The sequence below is a fragment of the Camelus ferus genome, unplaced genomic scaffold (genome assembly GCF_009834535.1).
Source record: "Camelus ferus isolate YT-003-E unplaced genomic scaffold, BCGSAC_Cfer_1.0 contig299, whole genome shotgun sequence".
NCBI classification, from domain to species: Eukaryota; Metazoa; Chordata; class Mammalia; order Artiodactyla; family Camelidae; genus Camelus; species Camelus ferus.
In genome coordinates this window covers 886,435-911,636 of record NW_022588424.1, presented here as the reverse complement: position 1 = coordinate 911,636, position 25,202 = coordinate 886,435, and the positions used below count along the sequence as shown (strand labels likewise).

The 25,202-nt window shown below is 39.8% G+C and overlaps 1 protein-coding gene across 1 annotated transcript in view; it reads left to right on the top strand.

Annotated features, from left to right (window-relative positions):
- LOC106729120 (spermatogenesis-associated protein 31D4-like) overlaps window positions 1–25,202 on the top strand; it is a 154,161-nt gene that overhangs the window by 38,768 nt on the left and 90,191 nt on the right.

The following is a 25,202-nucleotide window of genomic DNA, read 5'->3' as shown; positions in this document are numbered from 1 at the left end:
TGTCCGTTTTCCTCTCTTTTTATTAATTTTTGTCACCCCAAGACTGTATGCATAATTATTCTGTTTCACCAAGACAGAGTTATTAAATGCTCACAGGGGTCATGGATTTATCCAATTGTTTGTTATTCTTTCTTTCCTTTCGTTTCCTTTTTCTGCCTTGACGTTATCTTTACCTTTTAAGAAGGCAGGTAATAGGGAATAGACTTTGTAAAATATGATGCCTGCCTCATGAGACTGTTGGGGGAACTAAATGAGATGGTGGATATGGAAGCTCCTAGCTTCCACAGCGTGACATCAGTACTTACTTTTACTTTTTGGTCCTTTAAGGAATCTTTGACAAGCCTGACATGTCCTCAGAACTGCTCTTCTGGACAAAATTTCACATTCAGTGAAATGAAAGCCTGTAAGTAACTAAGTCCATGCTCTTGTAGGGCTTACATTTAAATTAATAATAGGTAGATTAATAAGAGTTTTGCCAAAGGTGGGAGCCAGACAGTGTGGTGTGAAGGAAAGAGCCTTGGTCATGGGACAAGGACTGCGACTCAGTCACTGACCTGCCAGATGACCTTAGTCACTTTGCCTTTGGGCTTCAGTTTCTTCAGCTGTGTTAGAGTGTGAATGATCTCCAGGGTGCTTGTGGTTCTAAAACTTGATTCTACAAATGCAACACTTTAAAAAATGGATTTGTCTGTGTGGTGAAGAAAGTCCTGGAGGACGTACAGCACCTCACTCATGCCGGGAGTGCCTGGGTGATGGCGCGAGGGTGGCCTTCTTTCCTCCATCCCTTCCTCTTCTCTTCCTCCCCTGCCTCCTTCCCTTCTTCCCTCCCTTCCTGGTCTTATTTTTCCTTCCAACAATTACTTATAGCACCTTCCATGAGTCAGCCATTTTATCGAGGCCTTGGGATAGAAGGGTAAACAAGAATGTCTCAGTCTTGCATTTATGGAGCTAATAATCTTTTTATCTATATCTTTTTTTCCAAAAAAACTGTGAAACATTTAGAGAGCCTGAACGAACAGTACCTTGAACATCTGTATCCCCTAGATTTAACAACTGTTAACATTTTTTTCTCTCTCTCTGTGTATATACACAGATATGTATACATGTGTATACACACACACATTTTTCTAAACCATTTAAGAGTTGCAGACACTATGCTTCACCTCTAAGTAATTGAATGTACATTTCTAAGAATCAGTGTACTCTCTTAAGTAACCATAATACTTTTACCACAGCTAACTTAGGTGAACCCCCGCCCCCAAATTAGCACCAATCCTATAGAATTATATAATGCCTGTTCCATATTCAGATTTCTTTCTTTTTTTTTTTAAAATTTTGATGGGGAGGTAGTTAGGTCTCTTTATATATTTTTAGAGGAGATACCAGGGATTGAACCTCAGGACCTCAGGCATGCTAAGCGTGTGCTCTACCACTTGAGCTATACCCTCCCCCCAGATTTCTTTAATTATTCCCAAGAATGTCTTTTATTGCTCTCTTCACCAAATCTGGGTTTACCCATCCAGGTTCAGACATTTTGTTTGGTTTTCATACCTCAGTCTCTTTTAATGTAGAATTGTCCTTTTTAAATGACATTTTTTTTTTTTTAATGACACTGACTTTTGTGCAAAGTCCAAGCACCTTGTCTTATAGAACATTCAGCATTCTGGATATCTCTGTTCCCTTATGGTATCATATGACTTATCTCTGTATTCCCTGTATTTATTGTAATCTAGAAGGGACGTTTGATTAGATTCATGTTAAAAGTTCTTGGCAAAAATATTTTATAGGTGGAATTGTGTCTCTAGTTGAAGTTTTCTAGAAAGATCATTTATGCTTATGATTAAGAAACAGAAATAAATTCCAATTTACATTATACAATACATTGAAATATAGCAGAAAAAGCGTGAGTTTGCTAGCAGAGGCCTGGATTTGAGTGCAGATTCTGTTCTTGACCAAATTAACTAACATAGTAATTGAGCTCTCCGTAAAAGACCAGAGAAGACAGTCGCTGAAACGTGCATGTTTGTCCCTCTGCTGCACTCCTCACTATTTGTGTAAAACTGAGGCTCTTTTGTACTATCCCTCATCCTTGCCACCCTTCTCACCCCCACCCCAGGCTTCAGTGCCACCAATTCTCTATGCCAGATGTCCTTCCCTGAGAAATCTGAAAAATCTCTACCTTGCAGGGTTACTGTAAGAATGAAAGATTAGGAATAATATGTGTAGAGTACACCACACAGAGTCTGCCGCATTGGTATATGCTCAGTTCACCACCACTGTTACCGTTCCTACAGCAATAATGTGTAAGGAAGGGAGAGAGAATTTGAAAAGGGCCAGGGAAGTGGTATAGTCCAGAAGAGAGGAATATCCAGTTTTTAAGTGATGACTTCTAAAACCTTCCAAGAGTGTTTGTGCTTATGCAGTGACCTCCATAAAAGTTCAGCTGGGATGGTGCTACGACACAGTAATCATTAACATTTATGCAGCCCTTTACAGTTTACAAAGCACATCCACATTCATTATTATGTTTGATATACACCCTCTTTCACGAAGATCAGCTGTGCTTCATGCTTCGCCCAAGGACACTGCGTAATCAGTAGGGGAGCTCAAATTAGGAGTTCTGATTGTAGAACAGACTTCTTTTGCTGAAAATGTGCAGCCTGGAACAGACACCAAATGTCTCCTTTCCAAAAACCTGACCAAGGGACTCTTTCCTTATGGTGTAGGTTACTGAAGTGCTTAGTTTAAAGTTCTTTGAGTCTATTTTAGACCTACAGCCCCTCATCTGTCATATTTTATCTGCATTGGGTGACATTTCCTGTACTGTCATGTGTTGTCACTCAGCCAGAATGCTTTAGTTATTTCTTGCCCTTTGCCCTAACAGAGAGAAGTGCCAGTTAATGAATCTGCATTAACACCATCACATGCATATGAAAAATGCATTTGAACCCTTCAGCTGGACTAACGTCCTTCCTAGCATTGTAGAGCATTGGGCAAATTAAAGGCTCATCCAAAAATTGGCTCTTGTGTTTTGAATTGGTGTTGACCTTGATATTTTTCACCTGGTCCTGGTTTGTTTTTTTTTTTTTCAATAAGAAAATTATTACTATTTTAAACAAAAACTGACTTCTTTTGTTTAGCAAACTAGAGTAGCAGAAAACATCTTTGAGGAGATGACTTATTCTTTATAATTCAGTCTGAGGCATTTTCTAGTTTCTTTTGTGATTTCTTCTTAGCATCACAAGATATTTAGAGTTGTATTTCTTAATTTTCAAATATTTGTGAACTTTATAGTTAACTTGTTGCTAATGGTATCTATACTTCTGTTCATATTGACGTTTTAGCATAATTCTGTGGTGTCCAGGGAACAGGTGCTGAAAGATTTCAGTCTTGTGAAAGTAGCCGAGACTTGCTTTGCTGTCCAGCATACATCAGCTTTGTAAGTGCTCCAGGTGCACCTGAAGATGGAAATGTTTTCTGTAGCTGTTGGTAGGAATGGTTCTTGTATATCAGTTACATCATGTGTTAATCTTGTTCAAATCATCTGTTATTTACTGATTTGCTTATTTTTCACTTGACTGTTTGCTTACTCTACTATTTCCCAAGAGAGGTGTGTTAAAAAAAAATTCTCACTTAAAGTATGAATTCATTTCTTTCTTCAGTTTTTGCTATATATATTTTTTGGAGGCAAAGTTATTAGGTGCATACAAATTTAGAATACTCTGTCTTGTGAATGTAACCTTTTTATCATAATGAAGTGTCCCTATTTGCCTCTACGGATACTTTCTGCTTCAAAGACTGCTTTGATACTAATATAGCTGTATGTGTTTCTTCTGGTTAATATTTGCACCCTTTTTTTTTTTAATCATTCTTTGCTTTTTTCTATCTGATTATTCTCACTCTATTTAATATTTCATGTGTCTCTCCTTAATATTTTGCCATATTTCCTTAACACATTTTTGCTCATCTTTTAAAATTAAATTATGGACATTGTGACTTTAGCATATATTCTCCCCAGTAATCACCTAATATCATCTAATACCCAGTCTATACTCAGATACTCGCAATTGTTCATAAGGTGACTTTTATAACTGTGTGGGTCATTGCATTCGACCGTGTGGCTCTTGGTCTTTCAGAATCTAGAGTAAGCTAACTTAATTGATGCACAGTTATATCAAGAGTGACTGTAAGGAAATGAAACAGACATTTTAAAGCTTATCCTTTAATATATATATAAGAAATAAAGTCAATACATCCCATTTATAATAATAATCTGAAAAACACAGAATGTAGAAATGAAAAAATAACAAATATTTTTATATCTTCCACCGATTGTGAGCATGGCTATCTTCCTGGTATATTTATCTATTTCTGATTTTTGAAGAAATCTTAGTCTGTTTCATATTATATGCTAATTATAGAGGCTGAGAAGTGAAATTTCTGAAGCTAAAGGTGTAGCCTCTTTTAAGACTTTCCAGGAAAGTGTTCCAAATTTCAACAGTCCCCGGGTGCCTAAGCTTACTGCACTAGAAGGGATGTCCTCTTCAAAATGGACACCACATGGGTAATTAGTTATCATGGATATTTAGTTATTGTGGAAAATTAGTTATCATATACCTGTAATGGCTACTTGTCTTTTGCCCACCTGTGATAAAAACTGAAAATGCCAGATACTTTCCCAGCATCCCTTGAAGCTAAGTCTTTGGCATATAACCTGGGATAAACCAGTCAAATTGCCCCCCTTCAGACTTTGAGGTTGAAGCCATTTACGCAAAAAAAGCAGGCACAGTGGAGAATCCCTCCAGGGGATGTAGTGGCAACTGCCGGGAGCAGGTCAGCATCTGATTCGCAGTGCTGAGGTAGTAGTTCAAGCCACGCGGTCCAGCATTCACTGGTGGTGGCAGCAGTGTCCTCACCAGAAGGGCTCTGGCAGGAGTTGGACTGTGGTCCTGGCCATTGTCTTATTCTTTCCCATTCTTTGAGCCTGGTTGTCCAGCTTTCCCTGATCCCCTGTCAAGTCCCCATATCCTTTAATAAATTACTTCTCTATTGAAACCAGCCAGAGTCTGATTCTACTGCTTACAGAAAAGGAACTCGACTACATTTCCTTGCAGGGATTCTCCCGTGTAGGGCGGGACCTGTTTCAAATGGCAGGAGAGTCAGTGTGTGCACAAGGGAGGTCTGGAGGAAGAGAGAGTGCTCAGCAAGTTAACTTCTCAGGACTAGGAGTTGGGAGGAGTCTGGCTGAAACTGGGTCAATATTGGAAGGAAGGTAAGAGCAGCTTCTTAAGAAGGTAGCATGTATCATTCTTGGGCACTTGGTCCGGTTGTCAGCAGAGTGATTGCAGGGCCAGTTCAGGAGCCCAGCCCCTATAAATGTGACACCAGAGATGTTAGGCCTCCAGATGGATAGTAAGCCAAGCGGCCTTGGTTGGGACCAGCTGTGCACCTGAGACTCTAGGTGGGGTAAGGGACAATAGCAGATGAAGCTGTGCAGACTTGAAGTGGAAGCTGACAATCGCCATGGGAGGCCATGACACCACTTTTGGAAATTCTCTTTGGCAGTTTATTTAGAATCAGTGTCTTTCTTTTCTTTTTCTTTAATTGAAGTCTAATTGATTTACAATGTTGTATTAATTTCTGGTGTACAGCATAGTGATTCAGTTGTGTGTGTATATATATATTCCTTTTCATATGCTTTTTCATTATAAGCTATTACAAGGTATTGAATATACTTCCCATTGCTATACAGTAGAAATTTGTTGTTTATCTATTTTATATACAGTCGCTTGTATCTGCAAAACCTAAACTCCCAATTTATTCCTCCACTCTCTCTTCCCCCCTGGTAACCATACGTTTGTCTTCTATGTCTAAGTCTGTTTCTGTTTTGTTAATAAGTTCATTTGTGTTTTTTTTTTTAGAGTCCACATGTAAGTAATATCATATGGTCTTTTTCTTTCTCTTTCTGGCTTATTTCACTTAGTATGACAATCTCCAGGTCCATCCATGTTGCTGCAAAGGGCATTATTTTATTCTTTTTTAGAACTAATTTTAGTTTAATACAGTAATACAGTAATACAACCAAAGCAGCCCATTTTACATAAGAGGTCGACTTTGTGTCTGATCAAAGCCAGTATTGCCCCAACTCAGTCACCTTTCCCACAGGGATAGGCTCAGAATTAAGTAAAAATTTAAATAAATTTTGGCCACGTTAAAAATCTGGAAAACCAAGATAGTAACCACTGGAGATATTTTAAAAAGCTCTAAAGGCACTCTTTAGAATAACTGTTTACTTAGGCTTTATATGTTTCCAAAGCTATACCAGTGCTTCTCATCAACCATCGTCTTTAAATCTGTCAACCACCCTGAAAGTAGGTATTAGTAACCTTCTTTTACAGGTGAAAGCAGAGGCTGAGGAGTGAATTACCAGACAAGATAGCATGTGAGTGGTAAAGTGAGGATTCAAACCCAGGCCTGGTTCATGCTAAAGCACATGCTCTTTCTGGAGGCGGTGCTGCGGGAGGACCAGAAATACGTGAAACAATTTCAGCATTGCTATTGTCTCCCCAGGAGATTGCTTTACAGGGACCAATGCACACCTGACTCCATACAGTCCAGACTTGAGAAGTCACCATTAACATACACCGAAGCCCATTTGTAAACTAACCCACAGGATTCCACCCAAAAGCTGCGAAATCTTTGATTAAGGGCTGAAAAACAGTGAAAAGTAATCAACGGTAGATCTGACTACAACTCAAGTTATAAAACGCCATCACTGATTTTCATACTCAGCAGAATTATTTTTAATGATAAAAAAATAATCATAATCCTCACTCTGCTACCTCAGTGACACATTGAAAAATTAGCCTTGCTTGTGAAGGGCATTCTTTCTGGGCACTTCTTTTGTTAAGGACCACACACACACATAATACTAAAAATCCAACCCTCTAGAGTTCGCTTGGCTAACAGCAGGCTGGTCTTCAGACTGCCATGAATGCCCAGGAGAAAGGAGAAAGAAGGGGGGCCAATCACTTAGTGGCAGTGCTTTCACAGTTCCTCCCCACAAACAGAGAGGGAGGGACTGTTGTGTAGGGGCTAGTGAGGGGCAGGTGGGGGGCCTGTGGTTGGGCTGGAGGCGGTGAGGATTTCAGATTTTCTTTTTTAAAATAATAGTCTGCTGCATGGGCATCAGCAGGCGGTAGGGTGGCACTTGTCCCACCAACCCAGTCATCGTAGAGTTGTCTCTGTGTCGTTAGGAGCTGGGCTGGGGGCCAGTGCAGGGGGTTGCTAGGCAGATCAAGTCTTAAATTGTCTTTGTTCACCTTGGGTCGTGCTCTGTTCTCTTTACCTCCCAATCACTGACGGGGTGGGAGTTGTTCATGTGGCACTGTGTTGTCTTAAGTTTTCCTAAAAACACCAACCACTGCTGCCACCACCACCACCAGTCAAACAAACAAAAACTTCCTGCTTCCCAGATCTGTCCCCCAGGGAAGATTCAAAGGCTGTTCTGAACCAGATGGCCACTGCTGTCTCTGCTCTCATCTGAATGTAGGCTTGGTGGTGAGAGGCAGGCAAGAGCCCAGCAGAGGGGTCTTCCATGCCGTTGCCTTCCTGCTAGTTGTTTCAGACGTCCCAGCTCCAGCCAGACATCCTAGATGGTCTGTGCACAGCAGGCAAAAAAAACCTCCTGTTCTGTAAAAATAACTCCTTTGATTTCCCCCAGCCTGGGACCCTGCTTAGTTAGGGGCAGTGACCAAGAGACGAGTCATCTCTGGCCATCCTGGGGAGTGAGGAAGGGACCACCCATGGCTTCCCAGCTGCGCTGCCTGTGGAACAGAGGCTTCAGAAGCAAAGGATTTAAAAAATATATATAATAATATTTTTTAAACAATGAAAAAATACCTCTCTGAAAATCCTTGCTGTTTCCTACTGTCTCTTAGAGCAATTGCCCTTTCATTAGTGTGGTGTAACAATGTGGAGAGTTTGTTTTTCTCACTTTGATATCAGCCTAATTCTTGAGATTAAGCTTGTGGCAAGCCACCTACCACGAGGTAGCTGAGAGAGAGTTGTAACTGGGAATCACCACCTCTCAGCTATTAGACCTTTAGCTATTGTACATTTTCATGTCCATCCTTTGAGGAGTGAGACATTAATGTATTGTTTTATTACTCAGGGTCCCCTTGGTTGTTGGCAACCAAAATGCAAGTTGAACTTGGCTAGGAAAAAGGGAGGATTTATTGGCAGGATATTGGGATATTTTAAGTAACCGAAGGCAGGATTAGAAGTCAGTCTGCGGGAAAGACAAGGAAACAGGCAGAAATTTAATACAAAACAGTAAAATTAGGAGCCAAAGTGCTCCCAGGATTTTCCTCCTCAGCCTTCATCTCTGTTCCTCCTGGTTGTCCAGGTCTTTCTCTCTCAGTGTGGATCTCGAGTTTCACGATTGTCACTTAGAACACCTAAGGGGCACTGACTTCATTTCTCAATTCCAGATAGAAAAGTTTTAGGGAGTGTGCTGATTGCCGTGGCTTGACTCAGGGACCCCAGCCTGGTCCAGTCAATTGTGTCAGTGGGTGGGGTTATCTCAGAACGCGGTGGCCCAACCCTCTTGAACGACTTGTTTGGAGGGTGGAAAGGAGTAGTTCCAAGAAGGGAGTTTCTTTCTTGGAAGGAGAAGGGGAGGTTCTAGTCAAACAAAATAGCAGATACCTACTATGAATATATGTAATCTACTTGCACATAGGTCTGTAAAGGATTCTTGATCTGATTTTGACCATCTTGGCAACCAGAGTTTTGATAAAAGCCAGAAATTAAAAACTTAACCCAGATACATATATATGGCAAGAACTATAGGATTCATTCATTCATTCATTCATTCACTTTAACATAGGACTCCAAAGAAGACAAAATATTGAGAATGACTGGATTCACATTTCTAAAGAAAACCAAATACATGGTAGTTTACGCTCGTATTTACACACACTGTTGTGTAAGAGACTTGAGTGAGTTTTTATGTTCAGCTCTGGTTCCTCCTCCTGAAAGAAGCAGTGACACCTGCAAATTCATGTGGCTGAGGGAATTTTCTGTGCTCTTCTGGACCAGATTCTCTCCTGCATGTTCTCCATTGTATTTGTCTTATTTTACGTCCACTTTTTGCCTTGGGGCTCTTATTTCTGAGCTTTGCCTCTGCCAGTCTGCTGGAACAGCCGTGTTCACTGTGGCCCCTTGGCCTGAGTGGGTTCTCCCCATATACTCTCAAGGGGATCCACTATCATCTGCTGAGGTGGCTCCCTCTCCAGGTGCTGATGGTGGGTGGAATATTTGAAGCCCCTTCAGTGAGATGCACCTCCTCTTGACTGGTGTCTGAGGAGCACATAAATAGATGGCTCCTTTCCTCAGCTCCCCAATGTCATCTTATGCACCAAACGGCCCTCCTCCGCACCACCCATCTCCCTGACTCTCCCTGCCACGATATGTTGCCAGCAGCTTAGATATTACTGTTCATTAATTCATGCCTAACATGCAGTGGCTTATACTAGGTGTTATTGAATGTCTAAAAATAGGCACGGAGCCTGGAAGTGAGAAGGGAAAATTGCAAAATGGCTAGGGGGAAAAAATGATGGGACACAGAGCAGACCTTCTGATATTCTTCCCTGTGGTTATCCTTTGCTGGTTAAATAAGATTAATATTCATGGTGAACCAAGGGCAATTAGCTACTTCAGATGTTTTACTTTTTAGCCTTTTCTAAAATCCGTGTTACTTATTGAATTTAACAGAACTTTGCCTTGATTGGGGCCATTCGTATAAGACATTTGCTTTACATGTTTGCAGGCATGTTTGTGTGTTTGCATTTCTCAAGTTTTGCCTATCAAATCAGGCAGCTCATTTCAGCAAATATACTTCCACATAAATATGACCATAATCACGGCATCAGACTGTACTAAAACAAGCCCCCCAAATGGTCTTTAGGAGTAAAAGGTTCTGTGCTTTCTATTTATAGGAAGAATTTGGGGAAAGGGAGGAGAATTGGGGTTTATTTTTAAAATAGTGTAACCAAGTATCTGAATGAAATGCAGGATTGTAGGCTAGTATTTTCTAACTGTAACCTGAACACCTGACAGGGCAAAAAGATTGCAGGATTCCTATCCGCAATGATTGCTGAACAGCAAAGCTTTCAGCTTTTTTTTTTTAATGGAAGTATAGTTGATTTACAATATTAGTTTCAGGTGTGCAGCATGGCAATTCAATATTTTAATAGATTGTCTCCATTAAAAGTTATTACAAAATAATGACTATGACCTTTCTGCTTTTCTTTCCTCTTCTGCTTCCCCGGGACACCACTCCTTGTTAAGTGTTAGCCCACTGCTTCCTCTCATCCCTTGTTTTCTAGGAAACCTGGCTAAGGCATCTTCTAACATGCTGTCAACATGATTTCATAAATAGTCATATTACTGTGGTTTTATTTAATCTTTCTAACAAATCTATAAAATAAATAGCTGAGACCCACTCATTAGAAATGTCAGGACTGGAATGTGTATCCACAATTTTTGATTTTAAGTCAAGGACCTTTCTCGTCATCCACAGTCCTCAAATTAGGGTCTGAGGATCCTTGAAGTCTGCAGTTGTATTTTCAAGGGGCCTTGAGTTCTCTGCAAGAATTTAATTTTGTGTGTTCATTTTGATGGTAATAATAAATGACTATCAACATATTTTGGTTCCTTTGGATGATCAACTTAATAGAGAGCTACCATGTGCTTTCAGGACCTGCATTTTTGTCTGTGTTTGAGATTTTGTTGGTGCCAGGGAGTACCACTTGAATTGCTGGAGACAAATGATTTGGAAAATATGTGCGCGCGCGCACACACACACACACACACACACACACACACACAGGCAGTTAATATGTGAAGGTTGCGTTCTCACCAAGTGAAGGCCAGATGACTTCATCACAGGATGTATGGAGGACGGCTCTGCGTAGTTTAAATGGAGACAAGAGGTGGAAGCATTGAGTCATTACACAGTGTGTGGTCGACACACTGGACTCAGAGGAGCCTGCACATCATGGGGAGTGCCACATTCAGGTCGCCAGGTAGAGTGGCCATCTGCATGTGTCCCATTAGATTAAAATTGTTGGCTTGAACTTTGAGTCCTACATTTGTTGATCAGCAACTTGATTTTAATATTATTGTTGTATGATCTCTATGTGGACATTCTTTAAGTCTAGTTTCTCACTATATGAAATTATTTTATAATTTTTTATTGTCTTTTGTTTGTTTGTTTTACAACTGGAATATAAATGTTTAGAGAGCAAAGGCCTTACTTGTCTAATTTGCTTTTTCATGACAGTTGGAGCCTTGGGGATGGAAGGAATCTAGGGAGACCTTGTAGACCATGTTGTGTCTAGGACATAACTCTAAGGAATTGTAGTATTTGAGAGGTGAATAATAGAGGGTAAGCTGGCAATGGAAACTGAAGGAACATCTAGACAGAAAGAAGAGTAATATCATGGAAGATGCTGGAAGACACTGTTTCAAAAAGGAGGTCAGAGTCAACAGTATAAGCTGCTGCCTGGAAGATAAATATGTAAGTGTCTCTTGGCTGTGGTGACTTAGAAGACATTGGTGACCTTGGGAGAAGTATATTTTGTTGGAATGATGGGGTGGAAATCCGCCTGGAGTGGACAGAGAGAGGCATGAGAGAGGAAGAAGTTGAGGCAATAAATGTGAACAGCTCCACTCCTTCATGACACGTGGCTGTGAGAGATCCAAGGATGTAGCTCAAGTTGGACGTGGAGATGAGGGAGGATTTTTTTTTTTTAATGGAATATAGTTGAGCTGATGGACTGAAGCTAGAAAAGAAGTTGAAGTTGAAGGAAAAAGAGAGATGGGGGATAATGGATGTCACCAAGTCTGTGAGAGGCAAGAGGGATGGAGTCTGAAGACAGAAAGAAGTGGGCTTTAAAACAAGTAGGGCATCACTTCCATTATGATAGGTGAGAAGGCAGGGTATTTACCCAACACCTGCTACTAGGAAACATCAAGGGGCTTGGTCCCCTTCCTGGAGAAGCTGTAGTCCAGTTGGAGTGGCAAGATGTTGCAAGAGAAAAGAATAATAACTCAGACTGATAAGCCTCCAGGCAATGAGTGCTGTAGCGTTTCACAGGAGAGCAGGATCAGCTCCGGATGCTGTGATCAAGGAAGTTTGCACAAGAAGTGGCATTTGATTTAGAACTTGAAAGCAGAGTAGGATCTTACTAGCTGGAGATACAAGTGGTGAGAGAAAATAAAGGAGAAGAAGGGTGCATTTCATGTAGAGGAACTGGCGTGAACAAAGGATTGAAGTAGTGTACTTCAATCAGTTTATCCTTCAGCAAAGAAACAGGAACTTCTTCCTTTTTTTTTTTTTTTTTTGGATCTGTACTGTGATGGAACACGACAATTTAGAGGAAGAAAGAGACTTTAGAGATGATCCCGTCTAATGTGCTTATTTTTCTAGGTATGAAACCTGAGATACAGAGAAATAGAAGTGACTACTGAAAGTCACAGAACTCTTAAGTGAGAGGCTCCAGCTCACAAATGTAGTTTCCATAATAACATTATTATACATGCTGTAAGGGTAGAATACATTCAGTAAAACCATGCCTAATTTTATTGAATTCCATCAGAGGTGCAAGGGAGGTAAAGACCATAAGAACTTTAGTTTTTTGTTTGTTTTTTTTAAAGAGATATAGTTACATAGTCATGGTGATTATAAGAATTCTAACACAATTTTGCTATGGAGACATTTCATTGTTACCTGCGTTAATAAAGAGATAAGAATCATTTGTTATTAGGAGATTAACTGACAATTGCTTTCATTTCACTAAACTTACTCTGGTCTCCTATGCATTGGACAAATTAAGCCCCAATTGGCCAAAAGTGAATTTGAAGAAAAATTTATGTCAACTCTAAGTGTGTATTTATAATATAGGAAGAGGAGGGGCTAGTTAGTTTTTTATGGTAGCTGTAACCACACACACTTAGTGGCTTACACAAGTATACTGTCTTATAGTTCTCAAGGTTGGAAGTCCAGCAGTAGGTCTCACTCGGCTAAAACCAAGGTTTTGGCAGAGCTGTGGTGCTTTGGGGAGACTCCAGAGTAGTAGCTGTTTTCTGGTTTTTCCAGTTTCTAGAGGCTACTTACATTCTTTGGTTTGTGGCATCCTTCCTCCGTATTCACAACCAGCAACATCGCACCCCTCTGGCACTTTCTTGTTACTGAAGAACTTGATCTTCCTCTGACCACACCTAGCAAAGAAATTCTCTGCCTTGAATGCCTGTGTGATTAGATTGGGCCCACCTGGTTAATCCAGGATTGTCTCTTCATGTCAGGATCCCTAACCTTAATCACATCTGCATCCTTTGCCATGTAAAGTAACAAATTCACAGGTTCTGAAGTTAGAACTGGGACATACTTGGGGGGAGGGGCATCGTTTGGCCTACCACAAAGAAGAAGGAGGAAAAGAAATACTACAGATTATCAAAGAGATGACTTAGATAATTAGAGAGGAAAATGAGCATCAAGAGCCAGTATAAATCCACAAAATCATAGCAAATACCATTTTCTTATTTGATGGAGTCACTGGGCAAATGGATGTGGGGATGCTGGGCACCAGTCTGTCAGCCTGGTTTCTCTCTTAGGATGTTCTTGTGGAAGGATGAAGGGATGTGTGTCAGATGTCAGTGCAGGAGCTCTGTTCACAACTCATTAAACAGCCGATGAAAAGTGGGAATAGATGTAAAACCTGGATGAAGGCCCCCTGATGTGTCACGGGGCTTTGTGTCCTTGGTCCCTCTTTAGTCACAGCTTTGTCAGTCACTTGGATAAGGACTTAAAGGTCAAGTTTATCAAATCTGCGGGCAACACAATAGGATCAAAAGTTAGAGAAAATCTTCATAAACTGGGAAGAGATGATGAAAGCACATGAACCATAACAATAGTAAATGTGAAATCTTAAATTTCAGGGAGAAAATCAGTTAAATACAGGATGGATGGTACTAGGTTTGTACTAGTTTTATAAGGCAGGGAAAGAAAGAAAAACAATGAATGTGTCTGTGAAAGTAGAAGTAACATTCAAAGGCATCAATTAATGATTTTTGAGCATTTGCTATGTATTGGGTGCTGTCCTAGGGGCTTTACATATGTCATGCATTTTCACCCTAAAAAAAAAGGACAAACACCTTAGATCTGTCTCAGATAAATTTAGGGTTTGGAGATGTAAAGTGACTTGCCCAAGATTACAAAATTATCTATAAATACAAATTTTGAGTCTGACTCTGAAGCCCATACTCATACAATAGAATCACAGGATTATTTTTTAAAAGCCAAGGAATTGTAATTGCAGAGTGGAAATACGGTGCCTAGATCATTACAGAAGAAATCTTGTATGTATCTTCCAGTTTGAGCTTTTCACAGTAAGAGAGGACTTGATAAACTTGAATGTGCACAGACAAGTATGACCAGGGTGATGAGTAGCTTGGACGCAAAGCCTACGAGGAGTGATGGAAAAAACTTAGTGTATTTTGCCTACAAGACACTTAGGCTGTGCTGGTTGGCACAAAAGTAAAATTGCTCTCTAAAAATATTTGAAGACAGAACAGTTTTCTCTTCTGGAACTTGTGTGGAGGCAGATTTTATTCAAGAGAATTTATGTGAATGATTTATGTCATGAAGTCAGCATTTAAGGACAGGCTTGGTGTGAGTTCTTTGGAAGTAGCAATGAAAGTACTTTCATATTTGGGGTTAAATGATGCTTGGCAGGTACTCAATATGTGTGTGCTGAATGCCTTAACAAGTGATTTTGTCAGGGACATATAAGAAATTAGTGACTTAAGAAGCAAGTTAGAGAGGTGGACTCTAGGGTTATTGCCAAGTTTGAGATTTTTCTTTGATTTGATTTGATTTTAGATTGTCAACTTGAAATAAGAAACCCACAGCCCTGGGTCTTCTGCCTCTCTGCCTAACTGGTAAGTCATTGCAAAGTTCCAGTGGCCTGATTAACACTAAGTTCTAATGACCTGAATGTCAACATCAAAAGTATTGCATATTTGCATTACTAATAGGTCTCTTTCTAAACATGTTGACATTTTAATTGCTCTTGAGTAGCTTCCATTATTTTTTCCCTTGCATTTTGGCAAGATTGATGGGATAAATCATAGAAAAACAAATTAAATTTGCAATCTAGCCACTTTCTGTAAACAAGCTAGCAATGTAAGGGTCACTGAGGAGTCATAGCTATGACAATAGCTGCCTTGAGTCAAGTGGAATTGGTTTAGAGGATTCATTTAGAAAGTGAGCCATAAACTGTAGAGCAGTAAAGATGATCAAGAGGATACGGACGTGCAAGGAGATAGCACAGAACTAGGGCAGAGTCGGCAGTGGCCTATATTGTACACTTGAAGAGCCTCAAGAAAGGCTGTTGTCCAGCTTTAATGTGTTCAAAAATAATGTTGAGGCCATACATGTATATCAAAATGCCACCTTTAATAAACCAGTTAACAAGATATATAAATGTTACTCACCTGTGGTCCCAGTGGAGTAGACAGCCGAATTTTCCCTAACATTCCTGTATTTCTTTTGCTCTGTTCTGATGCCCAGCTGCTGGACTCAAGTGAGGTGGATGTCACTGAGTTGGCAAGAGTGCAGTGCTTTTAGATCCACTTCCCCAACCCACCAGCATTTTATACCCAGTTGTTTGTAACTCCTGCCGTTATTAAGTCTCACAGAGTTCATTATAATGTGACACCATGTCATCATTGATACTTACAAGTGACACATTTGTATAGTCATTCAGCCCTTTGGAAGATGCCCCACTGAAATTTAATTTTGGTGATTCCCAAGTCATTTTCCCATTACAGTCATCCTAGCTACCAACTACCTAACTCTTAGGTAACTGAAATTATTTTTTTTTCCTTAGGTGCCTGAAATTCCCACTATTAGAGTTGTTAGCTTTCAGAGAAGACTGTTTAGGAAAGATAATCCACTAAATCACTTGAATAGAGTTAGTTTATCAGATTAGTGTGGCTATCTTTACTTTCTTAGGATCCCCTGTGTATCACTCAGGGTCCCTTTAGGAAATGAATGGCATACTCAAGCTGGGCAATTGAGAATAGTTGAATGAAGGGGTTATTTACAGATTGTGTGTGCCTTAGGAACAGCCCATGCAGGTGACACATGGCTTCATTATCATACCTAGCCAGGATGGGGCGAGGGACAGTTCCTGGAACCTGGAGAGGTGGTAATGTATGAAGAGGCTCCCTGAGAGTTGCTGTGACATTTGGTGGAGGGACGAAGCAGGGAGCAAGCTGGAGAATAAATAGCCAGCCTTTACTCTTCTCTCTCCTTCTATACACTGTTGGTCTCCCACATTGACTAAACCCAAACAAAACCAGAGGACAAGGAAGCCCACTGGAGTCATCCACGGAAGTCAGTCTCCAGGGGCAGGGTGGAGAGTGGATCTGGAGGAGCAATCAGAAGAGATCCAGGACAGTCTGTAGTGCAGTTGGTGTTCCCACTGTGCTCCACCTCCTTACAGTCACGGGTCCCTTGGGCCATCCTGGCTATGGTTTCTGCTCCTCCCTTCGCCCTGCAGCTGTTGTCCACATAACCCCATCTGAATCTCCCACAGACACCTCCCCCTCAGCATGCCCTGAATGAACTCATCACACTCATCGTCTTTATGCCGTTTATTCAACCTGCACCTTCTCTTATGATCTGTCATAGTTAAGGTATCACTAGCCTTGTGCCCAAATCGGAAGTCTAGGAATCCTTTTATACTACAGCCTTTCTCTCACCCCAACATCCCATCGCCAGTTCTGCTGATTTTGCCGTCAAGATACTTCTCTGTCAAGGACGAGGCAGATCTGCAGCTGAAGCAATCCCTGAAGAGGTTGACAGCTGAAGGCCGTCTGCTGACTGCACTTTCTGTAGCTGGAACAGCACCTCTTTTCCTGAAGGGGGATGGAGCCGTGCATTGCAATGCTCACCACAGGCCAGATAGTTTTCTTGGCATTTCTAGGGTCTGCTGTACTATATAGGACCTGCAGACTGTGGGCGGGGACTGAGCAGTGGTTGTCCTTCTCAGTCAGGCTTGTGATCTCTGGTTCTCCCTGCTCCCTAGTGTGTGGAACACTGCCTGCTACATGTATTGACATTTCTGGTAGTCCTTAGGAGACTGCCACCCTGTTAATGACTAACAAATGTTTGCTGAACTGAACAAAAATCAATATTGCTGAGTTACACTTCTTAAGAACATTCATATATATTTATTTAATCCTTTAAAACAGCCCTAAGAGTTAGATATACTGATCACCCCCATATTACAGATGAGGAAACTGAGTCCTAGAGTGGCTCAGTGACTTGCTCAGGATTATGACTTATGTCAACTGTTCTGATTTAAAACCTCATGCTCTTCCATGATGACATACAAAGGTCATGGGATGTTTCTGCTGGAAAGTGACTGGGTCTGACATGATTGGGACATAGATCTTGACTAGTCTTGGCTAGATGGGAAGAAAAAAATATCTTAACAAAACGCAGAATATTCAGGGAGAAAGAAATTGGAAAACTCCTAAGCTGGCAGCAAGGACTGGAAAGGGAGACTATTCTTTTAGGACCTTCTTTTCTCAGATGGTTTCAAAGGAGGAGAAACAATTAGAGCTGCAAGGGGGAGCAGGAGACAAGACAAGGTTGATGATCAAAGGGGAGAACAATGTAGGAAAATAGCAACATTTCAGACGCAGCGACACACACGCTGAAAATGTGTCAGCAGTGCGAGGTCACTGTTAACTGCCAAGAATAAGACTGAAATAGATTGTTAAATGAGAGACCATATTGTTAAGACTGAGTTGTTTGCCTGCCTCAAAAGGACAAAATTCTTAGAGGTGGGATGAAAGAAAATTTATCCAATTGACTCTAAAATGGAAATATGATGGCTCCAGTGCTGGGTATGGATTAGAACTTTGTTTTTTCATTACACTAAACTTGAGTAGTCAAAACGCTTTGGAAATAACATTTTTCTTCTCTACATAATTTTAAATGAAGGATTTGTTTTTTTCAAAAAGAAATGCCTTTTATTAAAAAGCTGGGAGACAAAATTCTTGTCTTCATCTCAAATAAAGCTATTTTAAAGTTCAATTATTATGGTTACAGAATACTCATTTCAGACAGGAGAGATTTTAGGTATAGGGATATAAATATGAAGAATATAAAAAACATACAATTTTCATTATTGTGAAAATCGTATTATAAAGTCTCAGAAGTGACTTTTCTACTTTGTAGCTTGGAATCACACAGATTTTTCTTTAAGTTTGGAAACATAAGTGAAAACAGTATTGATAAAACTGGGAGTTTTGGTTGAAGAAGGCACAATTATTAAGTGGAAAATTACCAGTGGCAATTTCCTTAGATTTCATTAGTTGAGGTAAATATATATGCTTAAATCATCTTTCACCATAGTGTCTATCTGTCTATCTACCTACCTATCTATTTTTAGGGATCAAATGAATGGTAATTGAGACGCAGAAAACTATGACAAAAGGAGCAATATACATGGTTAATACCTGGATAAACAGAATATTTTTCCTACTTAAATTCTTTAAAATACTTACAACTCTTGAAGGCAAAAATTATAACATGTCTGATGGGGTTTTCAGTGTAAGTGGATGTAATGTGTATGACAGTGGCAACATAAAAGGGAAAGGGACCTCATATGGTGGTAAATTTCTACATTTCACTTGAAGTGGTAAAATGTCAATTCTAAGTAAACTGAAGAGTTGGGTATATTATATTTACTAGAAAAAATTCTAAAATATTTATATAGCAAAATATAGCAAAAAGCCAGTAGGTAAAATAAAATGCTAAAAATATTTTTAAATCCAGTAAAAGTCAGAAAAGGGGAGACAGAGGAACAAAAACACAGAGAGAACAAACAGAAAACAAATAAATGGTAGACCTAAATCCAGCTAAATTAATGACTTCATTAATTGTAAATCCTCTAAACACATCAATTAAAAGACAGGTTAAAAATAATAATACAAGACCTATCTATAGAGTATAGGAAGGTTAAAAACAAAGTAATGCAAACATGTATATAATATAAATACTAATAAAAAGAAAAGTGGAGTGGCTTTATTAATATCAGATATAGCTTTCAGACCAAGGCAAAATACCAGAGACATTATATACTTGTAAGAAATATCAGCTCACCAAGAAGATACAACAATCTTAAATGTGTGTAGTAAAAACAGCTTCACAAGCACAATAAAAACTAACAAAATTATAGAAATGTATAGATCTGTTATACTTAGAGACCTCAAAATTCCTCCCTCCATAGTCAACACAAGTAGACAGAAAATCAGCAAGTATACGGAAGATCTGAACAACACTATCAACTATTTGACTGTGGTGGAACTCTCCACACAACAACAACAGAACATACATTCTTTTCAAGTACACAAGGAACATTCACCAAGATATACCATATCCCAGGCCATAAAATAAACCTTAGCAATTTTAAAAGAAATCATCTAAAGTATGTTTTTCTGGTCATAGCAGAATTAAACTGCAATTATAGAAAGATATCTGGAAAACTCCAAAATATTTGGAAACTAAAAATATACTTATAAATAATTCATAGGTCAAAGAAATTTACTAGGAAAGTATAAAATATTTTGAACTGAATGAAAACCAACATATTAAAATCTGTGGAATATAGCTAAAACAGTGTAGAGGAAAATTTATAGCACTAAAACTATAGAAAAAAAGAAAAATCTCGAAGTAGTCATCTAAGGCTTCATTTTAAGAAACTAAGAAAGGATAAACTAAATTCAAAGCTAGCAGAAAAAAGAAAATTATGAAGAACAGAAATCAATAAAATTGAAAAAAGACCAACATTCAAGAAAATTAATAAAACTAAAATTTAGTTTTTTGAAATGATAAAAAAAAAAAAAAAAGGTAAACCTTTGGGCAGGCTGACCAAGAAAAGGAAAGAGAAAAACGACACAAATCACCAATATCCCAGAGAGGATATCACTACAAACCCTTGAGACACTGAAAGTATGATAAAGGAATGCTGTGAACAACTTTTGTGTCCATGGATATGACAACTTAGATGAAATGTACCAATTCCTTGAAAAACAAATTATGAAAGTCATGAAGAAATAAATTACCTGATAGTTTGATTTCTATGAGAGTTGACAAATTAAAATCATAAGATGAACTACATACCTATTAGAATTACTAAAATTAAAAGAACAACTGAAATACAAGGTCTTGATGAAGTCGTGGAACAACTGAAACATTTCTCTGAGAATGCAAAATGGTACAGCCACTGTGAAAAACAGTTTCTTGGCAGTTTCTTGTAAAAGTAAACATACACTTATCATACGATCCAGCCTTTCAATCTTGGGTATTTACCCTAGAGAACTGAACACTTAAATTCACACAGAAACTTGTACAAAGATGTTCATATTTATAGCAGCTTTATTCCAACTTGCTCAAATCTGAAACAACTTAAATGTCCTTTAATGAGTGAATGGATTAAACAAACTGTGGTACATCCATACAGTAGAATACTGGTCAGGATGAAAAGAATGAATTATTTGATACATGCAACAACTTGGATAAGTCTCAGAGTCATTCTGCTAACTGAAAAAAGCCAAGTTCAAAAATTACATAAGGTGTGACTCCATTTATATGCTATCCTGGGTAAGCTGGAGCTCTAGGGATGGAGATCCAAAGCAGTGGTTTTCTGTGGTTAGTGGTGGGATGTTTGACTAAAAGCAGGCAGCCTAAAGGAATTTTGTGTGTGTGTTTGTGTAAAGGAACAGGTCTGTGTCTTGAGTCTGATAATGGTTATATGACTATGCATTTGTCAAAATTTTTAGAAGTTTGCACATCAAATGAGTGAATTTTATTTTATGTAGATGAAAAAATAAAAATTTCAGAAGTGACAGTGTGGTGTCAAGTTAGAAGTCCACACGAATGCACTAAGCTGGGAGGAGAGGATCCAACCTCTGTGCCTCTTCCCCCAGAGGGGACTTCAGGTATTTCAGAAAGTATGTAGGTAGGTAATGGAGTGTGTGCTGTTGGAAGGGTTATATAGTAGAGGGTCATTAAAGAGTCTGGGCTAGAGAAAGCATTGATTAATTAGAGTGCATAGTGAGGGAGGACTCACATGTGTGAAAGAGGTAAAGTGTCTTACCTAATGGATGTCTTCATCTTTTTGGGGCTGCTATAACCAGATACCATAGACTGGGTGGCTTAAACGACAGAAATTTATTTCTCACTGTTTTAGAGGCTGGAAAGACCAATATCAGGGTTCCAGCAGGTGCCGGGTCTGATGCAAGCGCCCTGTATCCTCACCTGGCAGAAAGGGAGTGAGGAAGCAAGCTCTCTCTTGTCTCTTCTTACAAGGCACTGAGCCCATCATAAGGGCTCCACTCTCCTGATTTGATTACCTCTCAAAGGCCCCCAACTCCAAATACCATCACAATAGGGATTAGGGTTTCAACATATGAATTTGGGGGGTGGGGATGGAATCATTTAGTGCATAGCCATGGACTTTCCTGAATTGCCCAAATTGGGTTGGCTTGTGTTAGTGCTACCTGGCTAGTTCCCTTGGTCAGGTTCATGCTAAATAGAAGAAAAGGGCTAGTAAACTTTCTGGAATTATGCACAGATACTGGCTGCACACAACCCACTGGAAACAAAGCAGGGGCAGTGTTCTAGCTACCTACTCAGTTATCTGTTTTTCTAGGCAATACCTGATATTCTTTAATTTGAGATGCACATTTTAGCATTAATGAAATTGGACTTCAGTCTTGCAGTAAATATAAAATTTAATGGAGTCTTTCTCCTTCTCTTCATTCTCTTTCCTCTTCTCTTTTTCTCCCCCTGGAAAACGTGTATTAAAGAGCTGGTGCATTGTACAGAAAATGGTGTCCTAGAATTGAGATAATGTATTTCCAATTGTTTGAAGTCCAAGTAGAAGTCTAATGTTTCAGTTTAGTTCTCCCCACTTGGTTCCCAAAGTAGACTCGGATAATTTGCTCACCAGGACTGGAAGGAACCTTAATGGGTCTGTGCTCTGATACCCTCTCAGAGCTCAGCTCTCTTATCAGAGGTATGTCCTAATAAGGTCCTGGGATGACTGAGCCTGCCAAAGGCCATGTGATATGCTGGCGGATGCCAAGTTCCAGAAATGAGCACAGTGACCTTGATGGCGATACAATGTAACATCTCTTTGTTTCAAGTCTATACAGATTTATATTTGTGTAAATATAAATTTCAGAGAAAACTTCCATTTTGCCAAATAAGGTACACTGGCATACACACACACACACACACACACACACACACACAGAGACACAGGTACACTGGTATGTGTATATATATATATTTTTTTAAACACAGAAAGTAAAAGCTACCATCTCATTGTAAATTAGAATAAAAGAACATTAACTCTAAGTCCCTGGAATATATTAAATAACTAATTACATCAAGAATGTCTAGAAATTAGTCCTCTGGAACAATCGGCTTCATAGATTAACATGAGAGCTTATTTGCATATAGGCTGTAGACACATTTGAAAGAGAGAGTGTGTACGTATATGTAGCATATATGGTATATATGGTGTTTTAAAGAGGAAATACCATGTAGTTAATTCCTGTGGCCAAAGACATTTTGAATGTTTTTGCAACATTTGACAATCACTTCATCTTTGTAATACCATCTAAATTAGCATTTTTAAGAATCTCATATATTACTTAGCAAAAAAGGCCTAAGTGGTATTGAAAGAGACTGGAGGCAAATTAAGTTTCCTTTTGTCCAACTTTGTGTCACTTCCTGCCTCCATAAATAGGGAAAGCAAAATATCTGTGCTTCTTATTCATGTACATCTGCCAAACCAATTAACACCTCCTGAATGTTATCTTAATTGCATTTATTAACATAACATTAACATAGCAGGGAGATAACATTCAGGAGGTATTAATTGGTTTGGCAGGCACTCTTGAATGGGAAGCAGAGAGAAGGGCCCTTCTCAGTATCTCATGTGTGGGGTTTTTTTTTTTGGTGGTGGAGAGGAAATGAGATTACATTGAAAGAGAGAAAATATATCTTAACCAAAATAGGAGCCACATCACAGGGTCACTTGATTCTCCTTTCTAAAAGCTGCAAAGAAGCATCTGCTCTACAGCCTGCCCGTTTGACAGTTTACCCAGATGCCCTCTCTGCCCCATTGTCCCTGTGCATTTCTGGCTGAGGGGCCCTCTGGAGTTGTGGAGGCACAGATACGCTTCTTGGGGATGTGCTGAGCAACAGCCGTAAATGTTTACAGCACCTCCGCTGCTTTAAAAATAATTCGAATGTGGTCGTCTGATGAGAATTTAGTAGGGCTCCTACCCTTGTAGAAACACAGAACCACAGAGTGCTTTAACTAGACTTATCTCTTCATTAACTCGTTCAGTAGCACCTCCTGTAGCCCAGGACTGTCAAATGCTGGGGTAAATAGATGAATAAGACTCGATACCTGGCTCAAGATGTCTCGCTGACACAGGAATTGGTCATGGAGACGATGATGGCAGGTGAATGATTCAGAATAGACACCCCACACATCTTTATTGAGTAAATGATTAATGAAATATGATCATTGTGGTTTCCTTCTGGTGGTGATATGGACGGTGGGGAGTGTAGGGATATATGTATAAGGAGGCAAAACAGAAGACAGCAGATAATTATGATGAATTAAAATAAGGAGGGGCTAAACTATGGCAGAAACAATAAGGGATGGAAAGGAGCGCGTAGGTCAGGAGAGCCACGTGATCCAGATGGCTGCTGTTATTTACTGAGGGTCTCCCTTGTGCCAGGCAGTGCTCTTAGCATTTGGTGTGAATTTCATTTTCTCAAAAACCATATGAGATGGGCCTATTATTACAACCATTTTAAAGATGAGGAAGTTGATTGTGGGAGACTGAATAATGGCCTGCAAGGGATTCTGGGGTTCATCCCCAGAATCTGTGAATATATTATGTTACATAGCAAAAGGGACTTTGCAGATGTAATTAGGTTAAGGATTTTGCAATGGGGAGATTATCTTGGATTATCTGTGTGGGCCTGAGGTAATCATAGGGCCTCTATCTGAACGGGGCAGAGGTGGAGCCAGAGAAGATAAAATGACAAAAGCAGAAGTCAGAGAAACGAGAAAATGCCACACTGGAGACTTTGAAGATGAAAGGGCCACAAGCCAAGGAATGTAGGTGGCCTGTAGTGGGGGTTCCCCTCACCCTCTGTATAATGAGACTCCTTTCAGTTACCCATGTTCTCCATTTTCTTTCATTTTCATTTTCTTTGGAAAAGCACCTTGGCTACTTGTACAGTATTTTTCTTACTGAAAAACTGTTTCCCTCATTCCATTGCCATTTCCATGAAAGCTGTTTCTGTGTTGTTCACCGTTGACCCAATGCCTAACGCTGTGCCTGACCAAAAATAGACTCAATAAATGTGTGTTAAAGGAATGTAGGGAGGGAAGAAGTTCTCAAACTTGCTCAAGGCGGTGTATTTCTGGATTGTCAAGGTGTCTTCCAAGGGCCTTGATGCATTGAAATAGCAGACTTAGAGTCACCTTGTGACGTGGAAGTGCACCTGCCCAGATCTCCCTGCAGTGAAGAACCTATTGACTCAGCTGCTGGAGATGTGTGCAGACCACCTTAGTTTTAGCCCCTTCAGGGGTTACTTCACCTGCAGACAAGTGCCTTGCCCAAGGTTACACCCTTCTTGGGGTGGCCCATATCCAGTGACTGATTTAGATGGGTATAAAGGCCTGGCCATTTCAGTCCAGCATGGGACAACTCTGGCAGGCCAGTTTAGCTTCAGAGTTCCTGGTGGAGTTGTCCAAGGTTGTCTTGGGGCCCACACTGTGCTGGATTTCTGCTTCACCCAAACCTGTTTCCACTTCCCTTCCACAGGTGTTGATTCCAAGGACACTCCCTAATAAACCTCCTGTGCACTAAACTGTCTTAGAGCCTGCTTCCTGGAGACCCCAATCTCAGACAATCACTCAGCGTAGAATTATTTTGAGCCAGGTAGTTATAAATAATCAGAAACAGAATCCAAAATTTAAGAAAAATGCATAGATCTTAATATTAAGGAAACCCTGTGCATT